At 47.7% G+C, this 21,776-nt stretch overlaps 1 long non-coding RNA gene across 2 annotated transcripts in view; it reads right to left on the bottom strand.

Moving 5' to 3' along the window:
- Positions 1 to 17,220: 17,220 nt before the first annotated feature.
- Positions 17,221 to 21,776, bottom strand: part of LOC129524842 (uncharacterized) — a 45,269-nt gene continuing 40,713 nt past the window's right edge. The window contains exons 4-5 of one of the 2 annotated variants that reach the window (XR_010135221.1): positions 19,770 to 19,871; positions 17,221 to 17,496 (exon numbers count right to left, since the gene is read on the bottom strand). This is a non-coding gene — a long non-coding RNA (uncharacterized lncRNA). Of the gene's footprint in view, positions 17,497 to 19,487; positions 19,614 to 19,769; positions 19,872 to 21,776 lie in introns of those variants that run through there. The other variant, XR_010135222.1, reaches the window with a different exon arrangement.

Genomic DNA, 21,776 nt, shown 5'->3' on the forward strand with positions numbered 1-21,776 from the left:
TATTCAACACAGGATTACCATCTGATCCAGCAACTCAACTCCATTTCTAGGCATGTATACAAAAGAACTGAAAGCAGGATCTCAAACAGATATTTGTACGCCCGTGTTCATGGTAGCATTGTTCACAACAGCCAAGAGGTAGAACCAAACCCAGTGTCCATCGATGGATGAACAGATAAGCAAATTGTGGTATAGACATGCAATGGAATATTATTCAGCCTTAAAAAGGAGGGTCATTCTGACACTTGCTACTACATGGATGAACCTTGAGGTCATTATGCTACCTGAAATAAGCCAGTCACAAAGGACAGATGCTGTTTCATTAGACTTATATGAGATACCTAGAGTAGTCCAATTCCTAGAGACAAAGTAGAATGGTGGTTGCCAGGGCCTGGGAGAAGGGGGAAATGTGGAATTGTTGTTCAATAGGTACAAAGTTTCAGATTTTCAAAATGAAAAGACTCCTGTAAATGGATGGTGGTGACGATTGCACACCAATGTTCGATGAACTTAATGTCACTGAATAGTACATTAAAATAGTACTTAAAAATGGTTAACATGGTACATTTCATGTTATGGGTATTTTACCACGATAAAAAAAAAATATTTTAATCACGCAAATGCTTCCTTCTCCTTCCCTACTCCAGGATCAGCAGCCACACTTCTGTCCCAAGGAGTGAAGCTGAGTAGAGAGCGCACCCTCTGCCTGGGACCTGATGAAAGATCCAAGCAGACAGGGGCCCCCTGCGGAACCGTGGACACCGAGCTGCCTCCTGTTCCAGCAACAGCCTGGACCCCCGACTCTGGGTGCAGGGTCCTCACCGGTGTCCCGTGACAGCCGACACGCACTGCGCAGCCCGAGTCGACTGCTCCCACTCCGCGCTCCCCTCCTGGACCCCGCGCAGCTCTCCTGCGCAGCGGCCGGGCTACCTTCCCAGTCTCCATCAAAGACAGAAATTATCGAAATTCTGCCGCTACTCCTGACAGAAGCGAACGTGAGGGGCCTGTGGGCCTCCGACCCTGGAAGGAGCGCGCGGTGCCAGTGTTGGATGAGGACGCAGCGTCGAGCAGGAGAACGCAGCACGGAGGAGGGCGCGGCCGGCAGCAGGGCGCAGCAGGCAGGCTGTCCTGGATCCCCTGACGCTCTCCCCTGCTTGTTCCACGGCCGCCCCGCAGCGCCCTCTGCCGGCCCAGCCCAGAGCGCCGCTCCCCGACACACAGCGCCGCGCGCCGGATGTGCGCGCCCCCGGGACCCAGAAGCTCTCCCTGCCGGGCCTAGGACGCGCAAATGCGAAGCCCCACACTCCGGAGGCACGGGGCTCTAGTGGGTATTATTTTTTATCCCTCTTTAAAAGGCCAGGATGTGTTAGATATGGGCATCGCGTTTCTAGTGTCCCTCTGAATCGACCAGTGAATGGACCCATTTCCAGTAAACTTTCGCAGCAAAATGCGAAAGAGTGAGCCCGGCGGGAGACGAGAAGGGCGTTCACGACGAGGACCCCAAGGGGGAGAGCTTGCGGTTTGAGGGGCTAGGCCCACAGCGAAGGCCTGGCTTGTCTCTTCCCTAAAAAGTCCTGGTGCAAACGAGTCACTGACCACGGCGGAAAGGCTTGCCCGGCCGGGCTGTCTGCAGCCTGCACCGCGCACAAGGCGGAAGGCGTGAGGGCTCCAGACTCCGCCCTTCCCTCTTCCTCCCGCTCACAGCTCCGGGGCCACCTCGGGCCAGGGTCTGGCCCAGTGGACCTCGCCGGCTCACAGTGGTCACCAAGACACTCACGGCGCCCGAGTCCTGCTCACCCCCAGCTTCCGTCCGCTTTCTGACCGTGTGTCGCACGCCCTCACCCCCTAACCACCCCCGCACCCTGATGCCCTCCGTACCCTCACTCCCATAGTCCTCGCCTCACTGGGAGCTTCAGGCCACTAATCTCACCTCCGTCCCCGGCTCCTCCTGTCCTGCCCCAGCTGGAACTCCATGGCCCTTTCCTTAAAGCGCTGCCTTGAAGACGCCCTGGACCCCGGCTCAGCCCCTCACCCTCGCGTCCTTCCTGCTCTCCGCCTGCGCGCCGCCTCGCCTGGGCAGCTGGAGGTGTTGGGAGAGGGTGGCTTTGTGCATTATGACCCCGGCATCCTCAGGGGGACCCACGGCTGCTGGGAGCTAATCCCCCTGCAGCCCCGCACCTCCCATCCGCTCCACTCCTCAGCCGCCCCACTCCTCAGCCGCCCAGCACCTCTAAGTATGACGGCCTTGTTTCTGTCGCCGTGAGAAGGCAGGGGGTCAGGGGATCTGCACAGGCCGCCTCCGACACCCCGCCCCCGTGTGCCATCTGCTGCCCCCGCGGCCCCTGGTCCTGCCTTAAGACCTTCCCAAGAGCTCTCTGGGCCAGGCCCCCCCAGGCCATCTACTCAGCCACCAGCCACGCCCTCACCTCCAACTTCCCCCTCCTCTAGGGTATTCCAGTGAAGGCCAAATCCAGTAGTTCTCCACCTTACCTTTCAAAGGCCCCCTCAGGACCCCACACCGCTTTCCCCAGCAACCTCCCCCTTTCCCAGCACCTGTTTCCGCACAGCTCCTATTTCTCCTTCACACCCTGACACATTCACCTTTACCCAGCACTCCACCAAAACCACTCAGACATGGTCAGTCTCTTTTCCGCCTCGCCCTGCTGCACTCTGAGGTACTGGCCACCGCTAAACATTCCCAGCTTGCAATGCTTTCCCACAGGAGGGTCTCAGCCTGCCCCTCGCTCCCCAGCCCCTCAAGCCTCCTTCGCAGCCCCTGTAGCCCAGGAGAGCCCAGCTTCAGGCACAGTCCCTGGCCCTCTGGAGGCACGCTCCTGCCCCGATGACTTCACCCACCCTCACTGTTTAAAGGCCAGCTTTCCGCCCGTGAGTCACCAAGGAACAGCCCTGTCCCAGCCAGCTTCTCACACCAGCTCCACACTCGCCTTTCCTGTAGTCCACCAGACAGCTCCTGCCAAATGCCGAATCTTAAACTGAAAACACAAAGGGCAAACTCCTGATTCCCCTCCCCCCCCATAAAAAAATAGTCCGCAGGCTGGGTGCGGGGGGGGGGGCTCACGCCTGTAATCCCAGCACATTGGGAGGCCGAGGCAGGCAGATCACAAGGTCAAGAGATAGAGACCATCCTCGCCAACATGGTGAAACCCCATTTCTACTAAAAATACAAAAATTAGCTAGGCTTAGTGGCGCGTGCCTGTAATCCCATCTACTCGGGAGGATGAGGCAGGAGAATCGCTTGAACCCAGTAGGCGGAGGTTGCAGTGAGCCGAGATTGTGCCACTGCACTCCAGCCTGGGCGACAAAGCAAGACTCCTTCTCAAAAACAAAACAAACAAACAAAAGCAGTCCGCTGGGAACTTCTTTGCCTTTCTTTCGGTTGCTTAGATCCAAATCTCATTTGTCTTCAACTACCCTGCTTCTCCTCCATCCAAACCCACTGTCAGCAAATCCTGCTGGACTTGCCTACAAGGAAAACCCAGAGAGCAGCCACTTCTCGTCACCTCCCTCACGCTCAGCCCAGGACGCGCCACCACCGTCACTCCCAGAATCATGTCGCGTCCTCCCTCTTCTTCCTACTTCTGCCCTTACCGACCCCTCCAGGAATCTAGTCACAACACAGCAGCCAGAATGGTCTTGTTAAAGCATTAAGTGAAAGTCATGTCACTTCTTTGTTGAAAATCCCTCAATGGCTTTCCATCCCAGAGTCCTAAGATGTCCCAAATGGGCCTCCTCTGCTGAGCACTTCCCCTCCTCCACCCACAGTGGCCCCCCAAACTCCCCAGCTCAAGCCCTCCCCGCAATGCCACCACCATCTCAGGGTCTCCACAGCACCATCCCCCTGCTTGGAATGCAGCCTCCACGTCTCCCCGCTTGCTCCCTGATGCCTTCAGCTCTCTGCTCAGAGCTCCCTGCACAGCAGGCTCCTTCTGGCCACCTTATTTAAGACTGCAGCTCTCTCCCTCGTCCCCACCCCTTCTTTTCCTCTTCCTCACTCTAGGTTTCCAAAGCCCTGGCCGCTTTCTCTCATTCGATGTGTCCTGACTTGCTTATTGTCTTTCATCCCTCACTAAACATGTGCTTCAAGCAAGCAGGGATTTTTTTTTAAGAGACAGGGCCCCACTCTGTTGCCCAGACTGAAGTGCAGTGGCTTTTCACAGGTGTGATCATAGCCTGCAGCAGCTTCAACCTCCCAGGTTCAAGCAGTCCTCCCACCTCAGCTTCGCCAGTAGCTGGGATGACAGGCACGTGCCACCACCGTGCCCAGCTGATTTTCTTCACTGCTAGATGCCCCTTGCTAAGACCATTGAGGAGGATCTAGTGGATCTTTGCCCACTAAATGCATGAGGGAATCCTATATCTGCCTTCTCTCCGCTCTTTCCTGCCATTTCCATCACATTTTACTCTTGCTCTGCTCCGTAAGAATTTCTCCAGGTGGAGTCTTTCCTGCCTCAGATTTTAGAGTCCATTTTGGGACTCACCGCCTCCAGTGGGTTTTGCTTTAATTTGGGCCACTGTGGACCATTTCTATTTCTAAGAACACTCCCTTGTTCTCCCACTGCTGCTTTTTCATAATTGCCTACACTTGTGTTTAATCAAAGTTCTGGCCCCTTAATGCCCTCTGAGATGCAGGCTAAAATTGTGTAAACGTGTTTCTGCCTTCTACAGTAACTATTTGGGTCAGGGTATTTTGTGGTTCTAAGCACTGCTGGCTTGCTGACCCACCTGGACGTCTTCTGTGGCCCATCCACATTTGTGAACTTGATTAACTGCCATGGAGCTGGTGGGATTCCATCAACCGGATGTTGAGGCTCCCCTAAAGGCATCCACATGTAATTATTTGAGTTGAAGGAAAGGCCTCCCCACTGAGAGATGAGTGAACCTTATACCTTACACCTTTCCTTCAGGGTGTTCAGCTAAGAGGCTGACCAGCAGAACGAGGCCCTCTCAGAAGGGAAGTAGGTGATCAACCACATGGGGTCCTCGGGGTGCACCCACCTCGGGTAACAGGTGGCCAAGCTGAGCCCCGGGAAAAGCTGTGGCCTGCTGTTCTGTGTGTGCTCTAAAAGAGTTCCGGAAATATTTTCCTTTATTCTCCCATAACTGCTTCCTGACCCACCTGTTCCTCCAGCCTCTGGACTTTAGATTTATTCAGTCAGATCTGTAATTATAACAACAAGAGCTAAAATCATCCTGACATTTGCTGTATGCCAATATTGTTGTCAGGACTTTATAGAAATTAACTCCTTTAGTTAGCTCATATCACACCAATCAAGTAGTTACTATTGTTTTGCCAGTTTTGAGAGGAGGGAACTGAACCGCAGAGAAGTGAAGACCTGCCCGTGGTAAAGCAGCTGCTAAGGGGCGTCCCTGAGACCACAGCTCACTCACCAGTGGGGAGCGAGAAAAACAGAGGGCGAGCACATCTGAGACCTGCCGTGCTGGGCCTTTGGGAGTGTCTGTGAGCGCATGAGCGTGTATGCAGTCAGGAGTCACCTGGGGAGCTGGCCCGGGGCTCTCACATGAAAGCCCAACCAGCCACAGCCACAGTTGCCCTGCTATTCCTATCAAGACCTTGCATAACAAGAAATTGTTCACATGCCAAGGCTAGAAAGGCAACAGACTCTGCAAAGCCAAGCTTTCATTGACCTTATAACCAGAGGGCCTAGCTTGTGCATATAGTAGGTTGCTTAATAAATATTTGTTGGAATAAAGACATTAGAAACATCAGAAGTCTCCTTTTGATTTTTTTATTCTGTATGTGCATGTATTTATGTATGCATGTGTACAATGTATATCTGTAGGTACATGTATTATACATGTTTTCATGTATGTGTATAATATACATACACATGCCTACATATACTATATGTAAAATATAAGCATGTGTGTGTTGTCAGAAGTAGCTTTTTACAATCAAACTCTACTGAGGGACACACGATTTGCCTAGTAAAGGATTCCCAAACCAGTAGGAAGCCAGTTTTGTTTCCAGTCTTGAAAAAGAAATATAACTAGCATCAATCAGAATTGAGAAGAATAGTCCTTCTCAACAATATTTCATATTATTAGAGAGTAATCCTGAAAAGATCAGGCTACTACATATACCACACCTGTAGTTAAAATTCAGTTCTGTAAAACCCTGTCTTCTAAGTATACCATTTATGGAGTCAGAACATAAAAGATCTTAAAAATAAATCCTTCAGAGGGTTAAAAAAATCACCAACTTAAAAATAAACACTGAGACATTGATTTTGGAAAGACTCTAACAAGGATGTTGCAGAAAGTCCACAAACACAGCACCAACCAAATTCAGGTTCAAGGCTGCACACCAATCAACAAGAACTGGTTGCGCATGAAACACCCATCCCACTTTTACAAATCTGCATAGAGAAGCCTTAGAAAGCCACAGAGTGCACTCCATATTCCAGTCTGTAAAGGCTATGACTGATTAGCATCACTTTAATATTCAATATAGATTTCTCACAAAGCCCAATATGTATTAGTCTGTTCTCACACTGCTGATAAAGACATACCCAAGACTGCGCAATTTACAAAAGAAAGAGGTTTATTGGACTTCCAATTCCACATGGCCTGTAGGCCTCACGATCATGGCAGAAGGTGAAAGGCATGTCTCACATGGCAGCAGACAAGAGAGCTTGGGCAGGCAAACTCCCGTTATTAAAGTCATCAGATCTCATGAGACTCCTTCACTATCACGAGAACAGTGCAGGAAAGACCCGCCCCCATAATTCAATCACCTCCCAGTGGGTTCCTCCCACAACACACGGGAATTGTGGGAGTTACAATTCAAAATAAGATTTGGGTGGGGACACAGCCAAACCATATCACAATGTGTTAATAAAACTACACAATTGAAAACCTCTACTATAAGCCAAATATGTAAAACCTTTTAAAAAAAAATCTCAAACCGAAGATTAGAGGATAAATGGGGTTTTTTTCACATAAAATTTCATAAGAAATTGGCTGAGTATGGTGGCTCACATCTGTAATCCCAACACTTTGAAGGCCAAGGCAGGAGAATCACTTGAGCCCAGGAACATGAGATCAGCCTGCACAACATAGTGAGACTAGTCTTTACAAAAAACAATTTTTAATAAAATAATTTTTTAAAGAAATTGTCCAGAATACAGGGCCAACTAGACTTGAGGGATTGCAGAAAGTGTCCTCAAACTTGGACGTCAAGAAAGATGAACTTGAAAAAACAGTCCTGCGTCCCATCATCCTTGAAGTTAGAACTGTCTGAAATGTGTACAGTATGCATTGCAAAAACCTATTCAAATGTTTCTGTTTTTCTATCCAGATATGTTTTGGTTCTGTGCCTGTCTCACACTTGTCCAGAATGTCTTGCCTGCTACTGAGTCATTTGCTTGAAATCTGTAAGTTCTATCTCAGTGTGCTTAGCACGAAGAACCACACAGGAAGGATACAGGTTTCTTGGTGACAGGAATGAATGAGGAGGGATACAGGTTCTTGGGTGATGAATAAGAGATAACCAGGGAAAAAAAAGTCAAAGGAATTGTGTCCAGAAAGAGGAATTAACTTCATGTTAGGTCAAAGACATGACAGAACAAAACTCAACTGAAGAACTGTAAGTTATTTTAAAAAGCTGGATTCATACGGTGGATGGGTGGCGGAGGGAATCATGAGAAACGGGCTGGAGACTTGAGCAGAAGCAACACCACAGGGCAGAACTCTCGCTGAACTCTAGAGGGAGCCGCTGAGCTTCACATCGACCCCCTTCACTCCATCCCTGGGCTAGAGGGATGGGGGTGCTCTGGTCTAAGTGATGAATCTCTGCAGCACTGAGCAAGGTGTGTTGTCTAATGGGAGAAATTTCAACGGTAATCAAAATTACAGGGCTGACAGGCAGGTCCTCTCCTTTCTCTGCACAAGGCTGGGAAGATGCAGCTGGAGGCAGCTGCTATGGGAGGCTCAAAGGATAAACCCAGTACTTGAAGTTTTTACACTTTCACATTTCCAGGGACTGTTCATCATCACAGATTTCTTCTCCCATTTTTTGCTTGCATCCTCTCTCTCTCTCTGAAATTTTAACATTTAAACAAGTTCAAATCTCTCCTATCGTCAAAGCAAAAAGCAAACAAAAAAATGCCTCAACTGCAATGTTCCTTCTAGCCACCATCCCCCTGTCTCCCACTTAACATCAAGCTTCTCAGGAGAACTGTCTGTATTCATTTTTGTTGACTCACATCTCACTGACTCTCCATGCAGTCCACACAGATTTCTGCCTTCATTAGCTCCCCAGGAGCATATTCCCTCGAGTCATCAATGCTCTCCATGTAACTGGTTTCAGTGGATGGTTGTCAGACTCCTTCTGACTTTCTCATACTTCTCCTGGTTTCCCTAACTCCACATTCTCTTAGTTGTCCTCCTCTATCTCTGGCTACTCCTTCTCAGTTTTCTTTGCCAGTCCACCTTTTTCTAACTGTCTGTATATGTACAGACGACTCAAGGGCCAGTCCTTAATAAGCTCCTCATCTTCAAACTCCATCTTCTCTTCCCAGGGGGTTCTCATTCATAACAACATTCATTACCATGGTTACCTGGCTAGATGCTCACCAACCTCTGTTCCTCTTGTGGGGCACATAGACCAACTATAATTCCCAGCTTCTCTTACAGTTACGTTGGGGACACATGACTGGGTTCCAGCTCATGGGACAAGGACCAAAGTGGCATACAGCATAAAACATCCTGAACAAGCCCTTTTGTTCTGGAACCTGAGTTCAGTCACCATTTGGAAGATGGCCATTCAGAGGAAGATTCTGACCCACAACAGACTTTGTGAGAGCAAGAAATCAACTTTTATATGTTCACTCACTGAGATTTTCCAGGGTTTGTTTCAAAAGCGAGCATTAATTACCTTAATACACGTCTACCATCTGCCGGTAGCTGACTCCCAAAGGTACATCTCTACCTAGATCTCATCTCTGAGCTCTGAATCTGAATATATGTGTCTCCTCAATATCTCCCATCATAAGTCCAAGGGCCTTTCTTCCAGAATATGCAAACCTGACCTCATGGCACTGCCAATTGCTTCTCTTCCTGGGTTCCTATCCCAGTGAATGGCACCTTATCCATCAGCTGCTGAAGCCAGAAACTCGGAAATCATCTTCCACGTCTTCTTTCCCTCACATTCCCCAATATGCACCATCAGACATCTAGTCTATCCCTAAACCTAGTGGATTTTTCTCTCCTAAGTTGTACTTTTTCACCATTACTTCCCTAGTACCAGCCACCATCAGCTCTTGCCTGAGCTGCTGTGAATCCTCTGTTGCACACCTTTAATCTGCACACCTCTAACACTGCAGTCTAAATTTTCAAAGAACAAAACTAGCCACAGCCCTGGCTGACTATTGCTCCCAGAATAAAAAGTTGGCATCCTCAATGCAGCTGCAAGACCCCACCTGATTAAGTCCCTATGAGTTTCCCAAACCTCATTTTATGTCCCTCGGCCCTCAGGCTCAGCGCTCCAACCACTTGACCCTTCGTCCAGTCCTTGAACCCACTGGGCTCCTTCCTTCCTCATAGCCCATGCTGCCAGGTGCCACGACCCTGCTCCACAGAGACAGAGAGCTCTTGTGCCCTCGCCTGCAGCCCAGGCTAGAGGCTCCACATGTATCACTACACCTAATCCTCGAAACAGTCCTCTGAGGTATGTGTTTTTATGCACATCCTATAGATGGGAAATTTGAAGTTCTGGGGATTTAGGAAACTTTTCAAGGTTTACATACCCAGTAAGTGATAAAAGTAGAATTCAAATGTCAGCCTGCTTGGCTGCAGCGTCCGTGCTGTCACTCCCTGCACTGTGAGGGAGACACCTGCAATGGTTGAGAGGACCATGGTGGAGGACCAGGAAGGATGGGCTTCATTGAGGAAGAGTCAAGGCCCCAACACACCCATTCCTGGAAAACTACAGGCGACAGGGCCTGCAGGGATGGAGGAGGAAGCCAAGCCAATAACAAGGCTGGCGCTCTGCCTGAAGCATCTGCCGTGCTCCTTCCTCTTCCCAAGGCCCCAAAGGGCTCCACTGATTGTCCCCACAACTCATGAGGGAGTCCACGACTAACATACGTAACAGTATTTGATAGCTAGTGGATAATTTTCTTATCATCAAGGAAATTATCGAGATAATTCCACGTCCTCATCACTATCACACATTTATAAAGTGTCTTGCCAAGCACAGAGAGGAAATTGGTTTTTAAAAATAAAAATGCTTATTGAGCACCGCTGGATCCAAAGTTTTAGGTTGTCAAGAGATGTGATCCTTATTCCTGTGAAGCTTAAGTACCCATTGGGGTGTGTTCTGGTTATCCACAATCATGGAACAGACAAATCCAAACTTAGTGGGTAAAAACAGCCACTGCTTCTTTATGTCTCATTTTTTTGTGGCTGGGGAAATTGGGCAAGGTTTGGCTGGGTGACTTCTCTGTCCCACATGGCACTGCAGAGGTCACTTGGTGGTATTCAGCTGGCAAGCAGGCTCTTCTGGAGGGACCAAGCTGACCTCACTGACACATCTAGTGACTTGGAAGACATGGGGGATGGCTCAGCCAGGCCTATCCATCAGAGCTCTATACAACAGACTACTACCGAGCAGTAAAAAGACAAATTACCGATCCATGCAACAAGCTGGCTGAATCTCAAAGGCATTACACTGACTAAAAGAAGCCAGTCTCAGAAGTTACATACTCTATGATTCCATTTATATGACATTCTCAAAACAGACAAAACTATAGTCATGGAGTGGGTACCAGGGGCTGGGGGTGAAGGAAGGGACAGTGTGACTATAAAGGAACAGCATCAGGAAGCTTTGGGGGAGATGGAACAGTTCTGTGTCCTGATTGTGGTGGAACGGCCCATTCCCAAAAGGTCACACTTACTGCATGTTAATTTTAAAAATAAAATAACTTTGAGTCAAGTAACAACTTCTTCTGTACTGAATACATGAGCACAGAAGTAATTCTGAATAGAAGTCTGAGCAGTCTGTGCTAGGGACATGATGTGCTGAAGAAGTGCCTCAGTCCATTTTGTGCTGCTATAACAAAATACCTGAGACTGGGTAGTTTATAAAGGAGAGAAATTTCTCTCACAGTCTGGGGGCTAAGTGCAAATTAAGGCTCCAGCATCTGGTGACTCATTCTTGCTGAGTCATCCCATGGTGGAAGGTAAGAGGGCAGGAGAGGATGAGAGAGGGTAGGGGAAGGCAGAAAAGGCAGGGCAAACACCCTTTAGTAAGGAACCCACGCCTGTGATAACGAACCCACTCCCAAGATAATAGCGTCAATCCATTCATGAGGGCAGACCTGCCTAAAGGTCCTGCCTCTTCATATTGTTAAAATGGCAATTAAATTTCAGCATGCATTTTGGAGGGACATTCAAACCATAGGTGGAAGTGAGGAAGGAATCCCTACCATGAGCCTCACCCTTCATCCAGGGCTCACCCAGTTGACTCCATTCATCCCAGCAGAACTCTGGGGAGTGGAGCCATGGTGAGTCCTGTCATGTCCCAAACAGGCATGAGGAGAAAGGCACAGAAAGACTCCGAACCTAGGAGAAGGCCGGGCCAAGTCAGCATGCTCTGGTTTCCCCGCCTCCTGGTTACCAGAGCTCCTTGGGCCATGCCAAGTCAGCATGCTCTGGTTTCCCCGCCTCCTGGTTACCAGAGCTGCTTGGGCCATGCCAGCACTTGACAGCAGGCACCGGGACACCAGCCAAAACTCCTCAAAACCGCCTCCCTAAGTTGCACTTGTCAGCAATTAAAACATTTGTCAAAGAGTATTTAATCCTAGTGTTATAAAGTGCTATGGCAAACAGATTTGGCTCGATATTTTTAAAAGTTCTGCAAAATGGCTACTCCCAACTGTAATTCAATTATGTTACTATGGCTTTAAACAAAAACAGTAACTAAAAAGATCATATTTTGATGTACCAGGAAAAAGTCATTTGGAACCACAAAGTCATCAATACTTTTTAAAAAATAAAAATAATAATTCCAACTATAGAAAGGATCCTTAAAGCCAAGCCCCAGAAACCTCATTAGTCAAAGGACAAATTCAACACACAGGATAGCAGAGGTCACGGCACTTACACCAAACTGTGGAAGAGACTGCATTTTCTTGGGAGACCTTCAACTCCTTCTACCTCCCTTTCTGTTCACCACATTTGGCAGGGTTTATCCCCTTGAATTAGGAGTAGTGTGAAAACCAGTGGTTATCGTAAATCCAGAGGTTATCGTAAATCCAGATCATAGACAGATATTTCCATCAGTCAAAATGTATGTGTGAGTAGGATTTAATTTACATGAAAGGGTGTTTGCCAAATGTTAACAACTGGTGGCCTGAGACGGTGCTGGGAGGTAGCAGGAAGCGAAGTGCAAGGCTGAGGAAGACCCTCTATAAGGGCCAGGGCCTGTGCAGAGACATGGCGGGCAGCATGGAGATGCGGAGACAGAGCAGGCAGAGAACATGGCAGATGGAGGAAGATGGCAGCGAGCAGAGAACATGGTGGGCGGACAGGGAAGATGGCAGCAAGCAGCGAACACGGTGGGCAGGAGGGGGCGTGGTGGGCTTGGAAAATGTGGCATCAAGGATGGAGAACTTGGTGGGCAGGGAAGATGGTGGGTGGTGAATATGATGGGCAGAGAACAATGCAGTCCCCAGACAACCCTTCTCCTGCCTGGATTCTGACTGATGGTGCAGTCTCCAGACATCGCTCCCTGCCTCCACTACACCCAGATAAGAAGATGAAAATCTCATGCCAGCTGCCCAAAGTGGAACACTGCCCCTTAGGTTTCCCTGAGGGCCACCCCTGCTTTCTTCTCTGCTTATGAGTTCCTAAGCATCAGCAGTATCATTGCATCTGCCATATATCTCCGGTTCTGCCCTCTGTCTTCATTTTTTTTTTGTTTGCTTGCTTGTTGCTCGCAAATAAAGAATAAATGAGGAATAAATAATCTTTTAAAGAAGCCAAATTGTGCCTTTTGTTCATGGTCCCCAAGTCATCTTAGGGCAGAGCTGTCTGATGGGAAGGGTACAAGTTAGACTTGATAGATTTTTTTAATGTTTACTCAACACACAGGAACTAGAATTCTAGAGGAAGGAAAAGGCATGCAGAGATACAAAGTGAATCACGTTATGACGATCAGAGGCACCAGCAAAAAAGAACACACAGCCCTCACCACCACATGAGGCTCAAATAACATGCTATGCCAACACATGAAGTAACTCCTGCAGGAATTACAAAGACAAAGTAGAATAAACAAGTGTCCTGGGATGTTTTATTGTACCTATTTTAATATACATTTATGACAGATTAAGTACATTAAAATGAAAATATAAGGAATCTAATAATATATAATGAGTCCTTGGTTCAGACTCTTTCGCAATAGTACTTGTGGGGCACATATAATAATAAATCATGATTTCAATTACAAAGGAAAAATGAAATGTTAACTCCAAATCCACCATAAAACTCGCTTCCCTGCTTAAAGAGAGTTGAAATGCGCTTCTGGAGACAGTGAAATGCAGGTCCCTGAGACCTGACCAACTGTGCCTGCGTCCGGTTCTGGTCACTAACAGTGTGGCATTAGGCACCTCTCCCTGCCTTAGTTGTCATCTTCTGTAAAATAGGGAAATGGTGATCTTGGCTTCAAAGTGTTACTGTAGAGATTACAAAATATACACATAAAATGCTTAGGAGAGTGCCCAACAAATAGGAAACACACACTCAATATGAGTTGTTATTATTAATACCACCAATAGTCGTAATACTGCTACTGCTATTATTATTACTACTACCTGCTCCTGGGGCTTCAAAACAATATTTAAAAAGAAGCAATTCAAAGGAAGAAATGGTTAGTTTTGGATATTTGTAACTTCAAGGCCATAAGTGAGGATGCATCACAGAAAGGGAAGTGAAAAAATCTTACACCCACAAAATTATGGAGAATCATTCTCACCTCTGTATTACTCAGGACCTTTCCAGTATATGTAAGAGGAGGCCCAACGCAGCCTGGCTTAAAAAGAATTAAAACACATAACCACTAAGTCTAAGAGTTAACACAGCTTCAGAATTGGTTAGCCCAGGGGCTCTCCAATAGCACGGAGTTCTTCATTTCCTTCTTTCTGCCACAGTGTCAGCTCCATCTCTTCATGACTGAAATTCAGTGCTGTGTAAAGACCACACTCCATGCTTCCTTATTCTTGCCTAGCAAGAGGTCTCACTGTTCCAACAAGCACTCTGCACCCCTCCCAAGAGAGTATGGCTAGAGGAAGAGTCTGCCAATCCAGTGAAGCCAACCAGCTCCATGGCAAGAACTGGGATGGGTCATCGGCTTCATCCCAGATAGGAGAAGACAGAACACAGGAGAAATTCAAGAGAAAATGTGGATGAGAATAAGTGCTGAATAGTGCATCACGGGGTGGGCTGTCTCCCAGAGGGGGTTTTTCAGAATAAGAACACTGGATGGTTAATTGTGTCCACTACACACATCTTTGAGACAAATTCGCCACATTCAAGTGGGTCCAGTTCTGCCCAAAGGGTGGTCAGTGAGTTATCCTGCGAGAAACCATCTGCTAATCTCATTAAATGTCTGAAGACTACGACTAGCTTCTAATGTAGTCCCTTTCATCCACATGTTTCTGTGCTGGGTACCATGAAAACCCAGGTTCCACTGGGCTCAAGACGGAGATGCGGCCCAGAAGCCACAGACTCACCAGACTCACTAAGATGGGGTCAGGAGGCCCAGTGCTGACCTGGCCCGGGCTGGGCTCCAACCATCCTACTTCCTCAAATTAGCAGTCCTGATTACATAAATTACACAGCTTACTAAATGCATCCAAATTTCTGACAAAATTTTTTTTCCAAGTCTGGTTTATTTCCAAAGGTGAAAAGTCTAAATTATAAAATATTACAATGTCTCAGTGAAAGTAAACAAGGGAGAATTAGGTGAAAAATAGTGGAAGTTTATAAAAACCCCTTCACAGAATGAAGAATTCCCAAGAGCATTCTGTCTGGTTTAAATTGATAACTTATGATTAAAACACCATTTGTACGAATCCTCCAGTTAATCCACATAATGAGAAAGGTCAAAGCGTGACCGGTTGTATGGTTGTGACCCTGCTCACACTCTTCCATTTGAAATGAGCTGCTCTCCTAGCCCTTCCTGGAGGCTCTTGGCCATCAGCACAGGAGCATGTGCCCCTCTGAATCTCAGGAACCTTTAATTCCACTTCTTGCCTGGAGTGAAAATATCTATGGGCTCTGCCTGCACTTTTATCTTTAAAATTCAAAAAAAGTTAATAGCCATAAGACATAAACAGGGAGCCAAAGATAGAGTGAGATGATAGTTTTTAACTGACAAGCAGAATCACTCAGAGAATCACGGCTTAGAGAAAATATTAATTTAACCCTGAAAGTATTTACTCTCTTGGAAAAAAATGAAAGGTCACAGCCGTATCTGTTTACCTTTTCAAGCACTGCACTCAGTAGTGGTGCTTGCGGAAGAGTTTTACAGCTTCTCACATGTGTTTTCTGACATCTCTGCAGATCACAAGGTTACTCTGTTTCCACTCTAGTAACATGGTAGTAATGTTCACAGATTTCCTTTTGTTGAACTATCCTTGCATTGCTCACAAACCTTTCTTGGTCAGGATGCACTATCCTTGAGAGCACTGCTTGTTTGATTTGTTACCTTTTTTTTTCTTCTTTAAAGAATGGAAGACAAGGTGCCTCAAACCTGTAATCCCAGCACTTTGGGAGGCCAAGGCAGGTGGATCACCTGAGGTCAGGAGTTCGAGACCAGCCTGGCCAACAAGGTGAAATCCTATCTCTACTAAAAATACAAAAAATTAGTCAAGCATGGTGGTGGACGCCTACTCATGTGTCCCAGCTACTCAGGAGGCTGAGGCAGGAGAATCGCTTGAACCTGGGAGGCAGAGGTTGCAGTGAGCCAATGCACTCCAGCCTGGGCGACAAGAGAGAGACTCTGTCTCAAAAACAAAAAAAAAAAAAACAAGATAAAGACTGTTTCATCCTTTGCTGTGTTCTGGAACAGTTTAAAATGACAGAAGTTATCAGTTCCTTAAAAGATGGTGACTATTATTTAATAGGTAACTGTGGAAGGACTTGTGAGCAGTGTTTTAGCTACAGGAGGAAATAGACAAGCACACACGAGGTGATTCGTACACTACACAGGATTGTCCATGCACAGGTCCTTGCTGTGTACTAAATGCCTGCTACCCACAGTGCAAGTGGCCATAATCCCGACTGGGTTCTCATAGGCTCATGGTTGCTTGGTAACACTGACATTCCCTCTCGGCTCATCACAACCTCCACCACACTGATGTGTGAAAAGAGGTAACAGGAGAACCCCAGAGCCCCAATGATGAGGCAACGCCTCCGTGACATGCCTGCCCCCTTGGCTCCAGAGCCCCAAAGCATGGTGGCTCCCTATCACAGAAATCTGAGCTCACACTGAGGCCAAGACTGGGACAAAGGACACGTGGAAAGAAGTAACAGTCTTAATATGTTGGTGCCAGATTATGAGTTTCTCTGGAGTCTGTCCTAAAGGAAATGGAAAATCACTGAAGGTGCAGCAACGGGAGGCAAGTTAACAGCAGGTTGGCAAGAGGGACAGCAGTAAGGAATTTAATTGAAAAACACTAAAACGTTTTCCAGGAATATGTGCCAAATGTGACACTTTAGCAAGATGGGAGACTTCTGCAGACCGCCAGAAAGGGTTTCTGCTTAGACTTTAAATCCTTCCTCTACATGTTGGATTTTACTATAAACCCATTTTTAACATCTTTTCCATTTCTAGAATTCCCTAACCCTGTCATGCTGTGGTTGCTTTTCGTTCATCTTTCCACATGTTTCTGAAGAGGAATAAGTCATAGAATATTTACTGATTATATATAAGCCACAGAATATGTACACAATGTGAGCATAATAAAATTAACCATTCAAATGTGCAATAAATGATTCAGTTCCAATCATCCCAGCTACATAGTCATGTAGAAAATAATATCTTAATATTTCTTCCATTCTATGTGCCAAATTAAATGAAATTGGCCAAAATATTGTACTTGTTATGGTTGTCATGCTAAACCAAAAAGGTTTTAATGAAACAAAACAGCTAAAAGTAGAATGATGGTATGTATTTTCTAACCCAGTCCTTGAAAACATCCGCATCAAGGTGCCAAACTGGTTTTCCAGTCTTGTGGGTCACAGTCCTCATCACAATTTAATCATAGCCACATTCATGATGGTTGGCATTTACGGAGTGTGAGGAGCTTTGTCGGGTGCCTGTCAGATGGGGCTTTCCTCAACAGCCCTGCAGAGTGGGTCTTAGTGGGCCCTCTTTGCACTGATAGAACCTGAAGAGCAGAGAGTTCTGTCTTTCACTTCAAGAAGCCGACTCACGGATCCTGGCCAGGAGCCCTGTTAAAACAATACCCAAACTTTTTGAGATAATTTGTTAATGGAGGAAGTATCTACAGTTCCAACCCAGTCTTCAGTACTTGGGCAGGCTTGCCTCTCAAGAATTCATTTCGTTATTTATTCATTCAACAAATATGTGCTAGGCACCTGCTGCATGCCAGATACTGCTCTAAGCACTTGGGGCACATCAATAAACAAAGCATGCCTGGCCTTGTGGAGCTCGCATTCTAGAAGGAAAAGCAGTCAGCACTAGATAATAAATAAGCAAATCCAATAGGATGCTGGGGGATAAGTGCTGCAGTGTAAGTAACAGCACAGCACCAGGGGGTGGGGAGACAGAGTGCGACATGAAGGAGGGTCGAGATAGACCTCGGAGAGAAAAGGACATCTGGGCAAAAGCTGAGAAGAGAAGAGTGTCTGAGGAGGAGTGTTCCAGACAGAAGTACCCAGCAGTGTGAATGTTCTCAGTAGGTGTGTGCCCAGTGCCCCAGAGGAATAGCAAGGAGACCACTGGGGACAGACTGGAAAAGGCACAAACACAAAAGGTCAGAGACATACAGGGCCAGAAGGCAGAGGGCCTTGGCCATCAGTGAGCTGAGGGGCATTGTGGGATTTTGAGCAATGGAGGGTGAGGAGCTCCCTACTGGTTTGATGGCCACTGTGCTCGCTCTCTTGACAATAGCCTATAACAGGCCAAGGACTGAAGCGGTGAGAGCCATTGAGAAATTTTTGCAATAACCCTTAGGAATGAGGTGGCAGAGTCTTAGACCAGGTGACAGCAGAGGAAGAGGTAGGTGGTTGGATTCTGGACCTTTTTTGAAGGTAGAGACAGCTGAATTTCCTGATAATGCTGAATATTTGATCAGATATCATAACTGTACTTCTTTTAACAGAACATATTCTGGGAAATCAACTTGCTGTGGAAATTACTTTCTTGAGTTGGTCTGTTGAGGATGTTTCCATGAGAACCCAGGCCTGCTAGAGCAGGGACTGTAAGTTCAGGTTTTCAGAGTTTAGCAAGTTCTTGTCAAATGTCAACTTGACCCTATCATCCATTACCCATCCAAGACTCATGAAGGAGTTCCCTTACACAGTGTTGAAAATCAGCTGGGATTTCAGACAGGGCTAAGACATTAGCAGATGCTCAAATTGTCACCCAAGGAGTTTGAAAATCTGGAAGCATTATTCTGCTAGGTCCAGGAATCAAAGTTGGTGCACGGACTAGGACCCTCAGACCAGCAGGGATGCTGAAGCAAGAACGTAATGTTGAAGACAGGACCACAGGAACTGCAGCTAGTCCTAGGACTGAGGGGGATCACTTCTGCCAAGGCCTGCCCCCCCACTTCCCAGACAGGGTGCTGTGCCCTGGAATAAGAGAGCTCATAACCACCTTCTCCCAGCCGCCGGGTCTTCCCATTAGGTCTCGGCCCTCACTTGCTCTCTTCTTACTTCCAAACACACAAAAATACTGTGAGGGTTTGCAGCTGATGAAGTCCCAAAGGAGCAATCCAGGGCTTTGCACATTTTCCTGTAAAGGGCCAGACAGTAAATATTCTAGGCTCTGCGGCCACACGGTGTCTGCGGCGGCTTCTCAACTCAAAGCAGCAGAGACAACACTGAACAAATGAGCACTCATGTGTCCAACAAAACTTCATTTACAAACCCTGAAATTTGAATTTTATGTGAGTTTTACCTTCCACAAAATATTATTTTCTTTTTTTTTTCAGTCATTCAAAAATGTTAAAACCATTCTTACCTTGCTGGCCAAACAAAACCAGGCAATGGCCAATGTGAGCCCTGAACTAAATCGCGTGTTTTGAAAGGGCTCTGGTGCAGCCAGGCCGACTTGGAGCCCCTAGGTCATGCAAAACGCAGTGGTCTTTCTGCTGTGGCCTTGGCTTAGTAGTGACTCCAGTAAGTCCAGTGTGTGAAGCCTGGTCGCCGCTAACTCACAAAGGTGCAGCACAGGGCACCAGGCAACTCTGTTTCATGACACTTTACTGCCATCTGCTGGACAATTGTTGCAATACAATTACATACAGATTGCGCCGACCGTGAATTTGAAGAGTCCCGTTGTAGTTTTGTGATGCATCATTTGTTCAATTTAAGCAGTGGCCCTGGGTTGGGGAAATATAGGAGGAAGAAGCAACTAATTCACAGGAGTCCCAGAAGTCATCATGCAAATGACACAAAGATCCCATCACTTTCTAGTTTGGGAAGGGGGCGCAAGGGGAAGGAAGGAGGGAAGAAAGACATCTTCCAACTGTTATTACCTAGTCTCTGCAGGCTTAGATTGGTGCTCTGCCTACATTGGAGGTGTTCTGCAAACCGGAGTCTTCCTCGCCAGACTCCCATAAACATGCCTCAGTCAGATGCTGGAGAGACAGAGAAGGGAAGAGTCCATTAGAGCCTCCTGATTCGAGCATCACACAGCAACCCTTCTGAGCTCGGTGGTCCACACAGCGCAGGGTTCTATGAACTCCTGAGGAGAGCCAGGAGTGCTGCTAAGCTTTCCCAGGTATGCGTGACCATGTGTGCCTTCATCTGTGTGTGTGCCTTCATCTGTGTGTGACTTGGGCCAGCACCTGCCCTCCTCCTTCCTTGGTTTCTCTGCCCCCTCAATGGGGATAACACTCCTAGACGTCGCTGCCTCATAGAGACAGTGTGACCGTGGAACGAACACCGTTTGCACAGCATAATCAGGATCAGCAGTCCTGAAGCTGCAAGGCTGGAGAGAGAACAGGAGGTGAAAGAAAAGGGTGAGTTAGACCACAATTGGGTGCAGTCAAGAAGCCACAGCACGCAAGAGATTGCCTGTGATGGGGCTCCAGGATTCCAGGCCTGGCAACAGATCCCCAGGTTTCAAAATGAAAAAGGAAAAGAGCTAGAGACCAAGACCAAGGGATACGTTCAAAGACTATGAGGTCCACTGTCTCTGATTTAAAACCAAAACGTTTGCCATTTGCTCTAGGGAATCAGGGAAGAAAGATACAGGGTGATCTGTTTGGCCCCGCCCCCAGGCTTCTGGACATTTCCAGGACTCTAGGCAAAGGCAGAAGCCAAGTCAAGAGTCCCACAGCAAAACAGGTGTGCCCAGGACCGGGGAAGGCTCAGGAAGCCCATAGTACATATCAGCTGGAACTTGGGGGGACAGGGACTCAAAGTGCCCTGTGTCTGGCCTGGGGGGACCTGGGGCGGGCGACATGATGTGCAAACCTCAGACCCAACTCTGGTAACACAAAGCTGTCCCAGGGAAAAGCGGGCAGATTCCAGTGTTGTGACAGCTCAGGCTCAGGACGAAGACGCCTGCGTGGGTACAATGTGTCCTCTGGGGGTGCAGTAGTGGTCTTTGTGGGGGAGAGCAGTGCATGGGAGTCTGGTGGCCCCTTCAGCTCCTTCTAGAACCCTTGGGAAAGAGACACTGCATGGGAAAGGTTGAGTGTCATGACTCACCCAACCCCTTGTCCAACATGAAGTGACCAAGCCCTTGATCAGCTTTAAAAACTAGTTTACGGCTGGGCACAGTGGCTCACGCCTGTAGTCTCCGCACTTTGGGAGGCCAATGCAGAAGGATCGCTTGAGCCCAGGAGTTCAAGAACAGCCTGGGTAACACAGGGAGACTCTGTCTCCACAAAAAATTTAAAAAATTAGCCAGGCATACTGACACGTGCTTGTGGTCCCAGCTACTCAGGAGGCTGAGGCAGAAGGATCTCTGGAGCCCAGGAGTTCGAGGCTGCAATGAGCTAGCTATGATGGCACCACTGCACTCCAGCCTGGGAGACAGAGTCTTGCTCTGTCTCAAAAGACTAAAAATACAAACTAGTTTCCGTCTCCTCAGCCACACACCATGATTAAATTTCAGCACTAACACTTTCATGCAGGACAGTGGTTGACATGCTTTAAGACTGCCTCCTTAGCGCACAGAGGGCAATGGCACAACATCATGGCCAACCAAGCCCAGGCCAAGGTGGGATTCCACTCTCACCCGGATCTGGAAGGCAGAGTCCCCCTGGTCACTGGCCAGCGCTGTTTAGAACTATCCAGGGGGCTCAAGGACTCATGGGCTCTCTTCCTCCCTTCCCTTCTCCCAGCTCCCATCTCCCTCCACACTTTTCCTGCTCACAGCCCCGGGGAGTCAGGTCCACAGGGCTCTGCCCTGTGGTAAGCCTTGCTGTCCTAGGAAGCAGGCTCTGTCCCTCTGGGCTGCTCACCAAGCCACATGCACAAAACCCTGCCAGTCCCCCCAGCAGCCTGCCACGCTGCTGAGCCCAGATGGTATC

This window comes from Gorilla gorilla, chromosome 8, assembly GCF_029281585.2.
Source record: "Gorilla gorilla gorilla isolate KB3781 chromosome 8, NHGRI_mGorGor1-v2.1_pri, whole genome shotgun sequence".
In the NCBI taxonomy this organism is placed as follows: domain Eukaryota; kingdom Metazoa; phylum Chordata; class Mammalia; order Primates; family Hominidae; genus Gorilla; species Gorilla gorilla.